This window comes from Ursus arctos, unplaced genomic scaffold (genome assembly GCF_023065955.2).
Source record: "Ursus arctos isolate Adak ecotype North America unplaced genomic scaffold, UrsArc2.0 scaffold_20, whole genome shotgun sequence".
NCBI lineage: Eukaryota > Metazoa > Chordata > Mammalia > Carnivora > Ursidae > Ursus > Ursus arctos.
The window spans coordinates 15,141,646-15,148,978 of NW_026622875.1; the positions used below are offsets into that span (position 1 = coordinate 15,141,646).

Consider the following 7,333-nt stretch of genomic DNA (forward strand, 5'->3'; position numbering starts at 1 on the left):
CTAGGCAATGTTAATGCTACTGATCTCCAGACCAAACCTGGAGAACCATTCAGTAAACTATTTGGCTGCATGAATCTGAAATCTTAATACAACCAAAAATTATTTACAGTGGTAACTAAGCCGATTTCTTCAACTGCAACACTGTTATTGTAAGCCTCATATGAGATAATACACATAAAGTTTTTAGTGAAGGGCCTGCCACATAGTGAGAAAATTTTATATCCTTTTATCTCCCCAGAGTACACAGTGTTACGTAGGGCTAGAAACTTGAGTAATTTGAAAATGAACAATGGCCAGAAATGTGGGCCTTGGAGATGAGAGTGGAGAATGAAGGAGGGATGAAAATGGATGTGAACACTAATGGAGGGAACATAGTGGAAGGAAAGTGAGGAGAAAAGGAAAAAAAACTCACTATTTCTAGATTAGGAAGTACAATAGCATGGTGATTAAGAGTTTGTGCTCTTGCAGACAGACTATCTGGATTTGAACCTGGCTTTGCAATTTACTAGCTGTATTGTGTGATCCCGGGCAAATTATTTAACCATTCTGTGACTCAGTTTCCTCATGTGTAAAATGGAAATAATGATAGCTTCTAGCCTTTAATTCTCAAGATTAAATGAGCTAAAATCTGTTAAGGGTAAGACATGCTTGGCACATTATAAAAGCTTAGTAAGTGAAAGCTGCTATTATTATCAATTTTCAACTTAATTCCCTGGTCAGTCCAGTAAGGCTCTTGTTCTTAGGAATACTAAATAGCACAGAGAGGCTGGCATTGTGTCCAGTTGCAGCTGCATCCAGTGCATTCCCGGAATTGCTTTCCTGAGGACTCCTGCTTTTCTCCTCTGAAGGTGATAATATATAAAGTTTAGATCAGGTTCACACTCCCTTCTTAAAATTGAGCAGTGGACTTAAAGCTGCAATTCCCAAATTTTCCTGCACATTAGAATCACTGGAGAGCTTTTAAAAGTACTGATGCCCACATTGTGCCCCTTATCAGTTAAATTAGAATGTTTGGAGACAAGGGTCAGGAATCAGTATCTTTTTTTTTTTTTTTTTTTTTTTAAGATTTTATTTACTGAGACAGAGGGACAAAGATAGTGAAAGCACAGCGAGGAGGCAAGGGAGTAGCAGGCTCCCTGTTGAGCAAGGAGCCGACATGGGGTTTGATCCCAGGACCCTGGGATTGATCCCAGGACTCTGGGATCATGACCTGAGCCAAAGGCAGATGCTTAACCAACTGAGCCACCCAGATGCCCCAGGAATCAGTACATTTTAAAGATTCCAATTTGAAACAAAATCGGGAACCTCTGGCCTAACAGACTGGTTTTCCATCTGAGTTTGGGGTGCTAAATAAATCAATGCCTTTATCTGGGACCTTATTTCATTTTTGTAAGTAATGTGTGTAAAAACTATGACAACAGAACAAGGCTGTTCAACTTGTAAACGAAACTGCTCTTCAGACAGTCAATAGTGCCCCCTGGTGGTGTGATTAGAAGCTAAAATAATCTACTTGAGATAAGAAAGCTTTAAACACAGGGGAAAAGGCGTCAATGAGGACTATCCCCCACCTTTGTGCCCCTCTACCACATACACATATATCTAAAAAGGGAAATTTAGGTCTATGGAGTAAGCTAACCAAGAGCACACAAAAATCATGGATAGCTGTGGAATTGAAATGTAATTGGTCCTCCAACTTCCCCTTCCTCTCAAAGGCATCCTCCCCAGGGGGGCCTCATCTTCACAACTTCCCAGTGTGAGCACCACCAGAGGAGTAATGATCTCTTTCTTCTATAGCCTACGGTTTTGTTTCTTCTGTGTGGTAGAGGGCAAAGGTTGCACTGCTGGCTAGGAAAGTGACTGGGCCTTCTGGTTAAGGATAATACTGTCTCCATTTTACAAATGAGAATAAGGCCTAATGCAAGGTATTGCCATCATCAATAGGAGATGATTCATCTTCATACATCTCTTCCCTCTGTACTGAATCCAAGGGGCTTCATATCAAGTGGGGAAACTGAAGCCCAAGTACAGAACTGTTCTCGCCGGCACAATTTGAAAGTCCCTGGCTAACCTAGAGCCTCAGCCTAAAGGGACACTAGAGATGTACATGTTCAATATGAGGTAACAATAAATGACGCCACAATACTAGCAAGAAGTATGGGACTGTAGGGTCTGAAAGAAAGTAGAATATTAGTGTTGGGGGGGGTAGAGGCTGAAGATTTAGGGACTGGGGGTAGGGAGAAGGAGTGGGGTGGATCCTTTCACGTAATTGGCAGAGTTGAGTCTCTGAAGCAGAAATGGAGTGGAACTGAAGATCAGGAACAGGAGAGAAGGGAGGTCTGGGTCCTGTTTAGGTAGTTTCCCTGGAGACTGAGACTGAGACAGAATGGCCAGCGGCTCGCCCTGCCCTTACCAAGACTTCTGCAGCAAACACCTGGTGGCCACCACAGTGTGACTCCCACGACACGGGTCTTCTGGAGACCAAGACACCATCCCGGCCAGTGTGAGTTGGAGAAGACCTAGGGGTCCCAAGCGATCTGCCGTTGCTTGGCACAAAGTGAGGTCGGGCGCAGCTGTCTCCCCGCCCCCTTCCACTCCTTCCAAAATCTCGATTTCTTGGAACTTCTAGTGACACCATGGTCTAACAAACTGTAACAAGTGTAAAAGAGGTTTCGCTGATGCCATCCCGGGAAAGCTAGGGACTGCGTCGGCTCCGGCACAGGGAAACAAACCAGTTAATCCTGCCCTTTGCATTCTGAAAAAAAGAAAAGCTTCCAAACACTGATTGAAACCCTGCAGTGCTTTCTGGGAAACAGAGTCCTGGATAAGGAGGATGCATTTCCACAGGATTCTGGGATTAGTAGTTTTTGGTCTCCAATTACGCATGCCCAACTCCGCACGTGCATCGCGCTCTGGAGCTGGATGCTTGCTCTCGCGCGAAGTAGGCACGTGCCGGGTGTTCCCTGGGGTTTGGATTGGAGCTGCTTGAAGGCTCGTGGGCGCGGCCGCTGTTCCTACGTACCCAGCTGCTTAATCGAGGTTATATCTGACCTTCCTACAGGATAGGGTTTATGCATTCCAGAGCTCACAATCTGGAAAGAGGTAACAAGACGACTGACAAAATAGCATGAGTAGAAGGGCATGTATTTTAATTGCTGTGTTGAGAAGCGAGTAGGTGAGACAAGTTTCCCAGAGCGACTGAAGTTGGAGCTGAAACGTGAAGGACTGACTTTTAAGGCAGGAGCCCAGCAAAGAGTATGTTCAGGGCCAAGGCTTATGGTAGAGTATAAAGTGATTTTAGTTTGCTGATCCCGCTCGAAATTTTTACCCTATTTTCATAAACTGTTAATTTCTCAAGTACTTCTAAGATGCCTATAGTTTTAGTAAAACAAGTAAATTTTTGTGTCTTTAGCTAAGTTCAGCCTGTACTTAGTGTGATGCCACGTATAGATTATGTTGCGCTTTTTTTTTCTATTGATTTTTGTGTGGCTTTTAATATCTTTGTGTATATTTTCAGTTGTTAGCTGAAGTTGTATGGTTTGAGGGAGAACATTACACTAGTCTTGGAATCAAGAAATGAGCAATTTAGGGGCCCCTGGGTGGCGCAGTCGTTAGGCGTCTGCCTTCGGCTCAGGGCGTGATCCCAGCGTTCTGGAATCGAGCCCCACATCAGGCTCCTCCGCTAGGAGCCTGCTTCTTCCTCTCCCACTCCCCCTGCTTGTGTTCCCTCTCTCGCTGGCTGTCTCTGTCAAATAAACAAATAAAAAATCTTAAAAAAAAAAAACGAGCATTTAGATTGTAGGTCTTTGGGATAGTTAATCCTCAGTAATGAAGGAAAATATGTAATTTTACTGTGTTTTGGGACTTTGAACTACCTAAAGGATAGAAATCTAAAGCAATAATATTTGTAATGATTCCCTAGCCCTCTGAATGAGAATATTTTGTAAATAGTCAGGAGGAGGAGAGGGAGGAGAACAATAGCTGGTTTTACAGTAGTAGTACAGTAAGATTTTTAGGTTGATGTGGACTTTCAGTGTTTGCCTATTGTTTAACGTGGAGGGGGTAAGAGAGGAAATCTTTTGGGGCACAGGTCAATTATTAGGGGTTAAAGAGACCTGTGATTGTCTCTTACTTTTGTTTTGGGTTTGTGTTTGTTTTGTACTGTTTTAGTTTTACAGACAATCCCTGACTTACAATAGTTTGACTTAACAATTTTTTCTCTTTACTGCAGTGCAAAAGCAGTATACATTCAGTAGAAACTGCACTTTAAATTTTGAATTTAGATCTTTTTCTGGGCTACTGATAAGCAGTATGATGCTCTCTTCTGATACTGGGCAGCAGTAGTGAGTGGCAGTGAGTGAGCCACAGTTCCCAATCAGCCATGAGATCACAAGTGTAATCAACTGATATTGATTTACAGCCATTCTGTTTTTCACTTTCAGTACAGTATTCAATATATTATATGAGGTAATTGACACATTAGTATAAAATAAGCTTTGTGTTACATGATGCAGCCCCACTGTGGGCTAACAAATCTTCTGAGCATGTTTAAGGTAGGCGAGGCTAAGTGATGATGTTCTGTGGTAAGTGCATTATGCATTTTCAACTCAAGATATTTTCAACATTGGATGGGTTTATCAGGACATAACCCCATAAGTTGAGAAACATCTATAGTTTGTTTTGGGCAGAGACCATGTCCATTCAGGGAGATTCTTGCTAAGTGTGGTATTGACTGCAAGGGACTCCTGGGGTAGGTGGTGGACAGCAGGACAATCCCTTGGCTAATTAACATCAACGAAAAGCATGTCAAGTCTTAGTGTTTGGGAAAATATTTAGTCTCTTGTTATTTTTGTAGTCCACCTCAAATTCTATATTAAATTGATATTGAAAAATACAGAACTGCATTCTTTTGGGATTTAGTTGGATGAGATTTTCATTTCTCTGTTTTATACGGTCTCTTAGACATTCTTTTACCCACAATAAGCTCTTCATCATATTTTCAATAGGCTGCTTCTCTGACTTGGTGGGGTTTTCTTTCCTCCAGCTTTAAAGACTCCTTTGCAACATAGCCATTAAAATTATCATTCCCCAGGGCGCATGGGTGGCTCAGTTGGTTAAGTGTCCGGCTCAGGTCCTCAGTGGGGAGTAGGCTTGAGGATTCTCTTTCCCTCTCCCTCTGCCCCTTTCCCCCTACTCTTGTGCGTGCACTCTCTCACATTAAATAAATAAATCTTTTTAAAAAATGAAATTGTCATTTTCCTCCAGCTTAGCTGCTTCCTAGTTCATGAAGCCTCTGAACACCCTTTCCTAGTTACCAGAGCACAGTATTTTTATCTCCATTACTCTGCTTTGTTAATTTCCCTTGCAGTGTAGTGATTTGTATCTCATTTTGTTTATCTTGATGCTTTATAAAACCATGCAAGACATGTAGTATTTTCTTTTGTGTATTTAGAGACCATATATTAGTTATCTTTTATTCTTTTTTTTAAGTAGGCTGCACTCCCAGTGTGGAGCCCCATGCTTGGCTTGAACTTATAACCCTGAGATCAAGACCTGAGCTGAGATAGAGTTGGATGCTTAACAGACTGAGCCACCCAGGCACCCCCCCAGCTGTCTTTTATTCCTAATAATTATGTACTATTCATTTTTGCCCGTGTATATACAAGTGTCTAGCACATAGACCTCTGTAATTCCCAGCTCGAGGCCAGGAACCCCTGGCAAAGATGATAATATTTATCTACCTATTTTTGGCGTAAAAAAAAAAAAGAGTAAACATATCTCCTCAAAATTGTATAGGTTTAAAAATTTTTTTTAAAATTATATTTACTCAAAATACATAATTTCAAGTTTGTTAAAAGCTCGTTAAAAACTCTTGATTAAAAACCTGAATAAAGTTCTAAGTGATCTTTCAATAACAAAGGGATTCTTGGGAAAAGATTGAGAACTATATCCTATTTAGTACTTAGTACAAAAACATTTTAAGAAGAGCCCAAAGGGATTGTGGGAGAAAGGCTCTTTCCTTTCAATCTGCCGGCAGCAATTTAGCTCAAAGGTCCGCGAAGGTGGGTGCTTACAGGTACATCCTTGGGCTATGGAGGAAGAAGCAGTCAGATATAATGGGCTTTATTCTCAGAGTGCACTGCTGGCAGTACTGCCAACTCTCTGTACTTACCAGGGTACCCCGCCTAACGTAGTCTGGTAAAGTGCACAGACTGGGATACAATACCAAGCAAGGTTATGTCCTACATCAGATTCATGTGCACCATGGTGACTGCAAATGCCCAATTCCTAAGGGTGCTACCTATGGCAAGCCTGTCCATCATGGTGTTAAACAGCTAAAGGTTGCCCGAAGCCTTCCATCTGTTGTCTAGGAGGGAGCTGGACACCACTGTCTGGCTCTGAAAGTCCTGAATTCTTACTGGGTTGGTGAAGATTCCACATACAAAGTCTTTGAGGTTATCCTCCTTGATCCCTTACATAAGGATCAGAAGAAATGGTGACATCCAGTAGATACCAAACCATTCCTCAAGCCCAGGGAGGTTTGAGAACTGAAATCTGCAGGCCCCAGGAGGCGGGGCCTTGGAAAGGGTCACAAGTTCCACGCCAAGCAGCTTGGAAAAGAGGCAGTACTCTCCAGCTCCACTATTACTGCTAATATAAGTAATGTTTGTAAAATTCTTACTTAATAAACAATTTACAACAGTCAAAAAATTTTTTTTAAATATATGTATGCTATTGCCACTTCTTTCCTAAAGTCAAATTTTCTTTTAAATAGTAATTTTAAACAAGGTTATAGTGATTTATCTCTTTGCAGAAACATCTTGAAAAAGCACATCTTAGAACACCAGGCTAGTTTTGTTTCTGATCCTTTTAAAAAATCTATATTAATTTTATGGGTAAAAATGTGTGTCTTGTCCTTTTAATTATCTTTTTCACAAATTGATAATGTAGACTATTGTTTACTGATAAGCTCAATTTTCTGACTATTTAAAGCCATCTGTGTTGACTTTAGTATGTTAATCTAGGTCATCAATGCTTTAATGTTCCCCTGGGGGAACATCTGACTTCATTTCTTTTTGACCCCAACACCTTATCTAAAAATATTTGAGAAATGGAAACTTTATTTGTAAATATTACAAAATTAGCAATTCAAGCAGGATATTGATATACTTTGACCCTAAAATTTCATCTGTTTATGAGCTTGAGTCTCTTGGAATTTCTAATTCTATTAGGTCAGGAGATTAAATTCCTCTAAAAATCTATTCAAATACACTTTTTCTTCAAATTTGAGAAATGTGTTTGACATTTTGCAGTTTTTTTAACTTTCTAAAGGACT

At 40.9% G+C, this 7,333-nt stretch overlaps 1 pseudogene; it reads left to right on the plus strand.

Annotated features, from left to right (window-relative positions):
• The first annotated feature begins 3,138 nt into the window (after nucleotides 1–3,138).
• Nucleotides 3,139–6,652, plus strand: LOC113253625 (60S ribosomal protein L15-like; annotated as a pseudogene).
• Nucleotides 6,653–7,333: the final 681 nt, after the last annotated feature.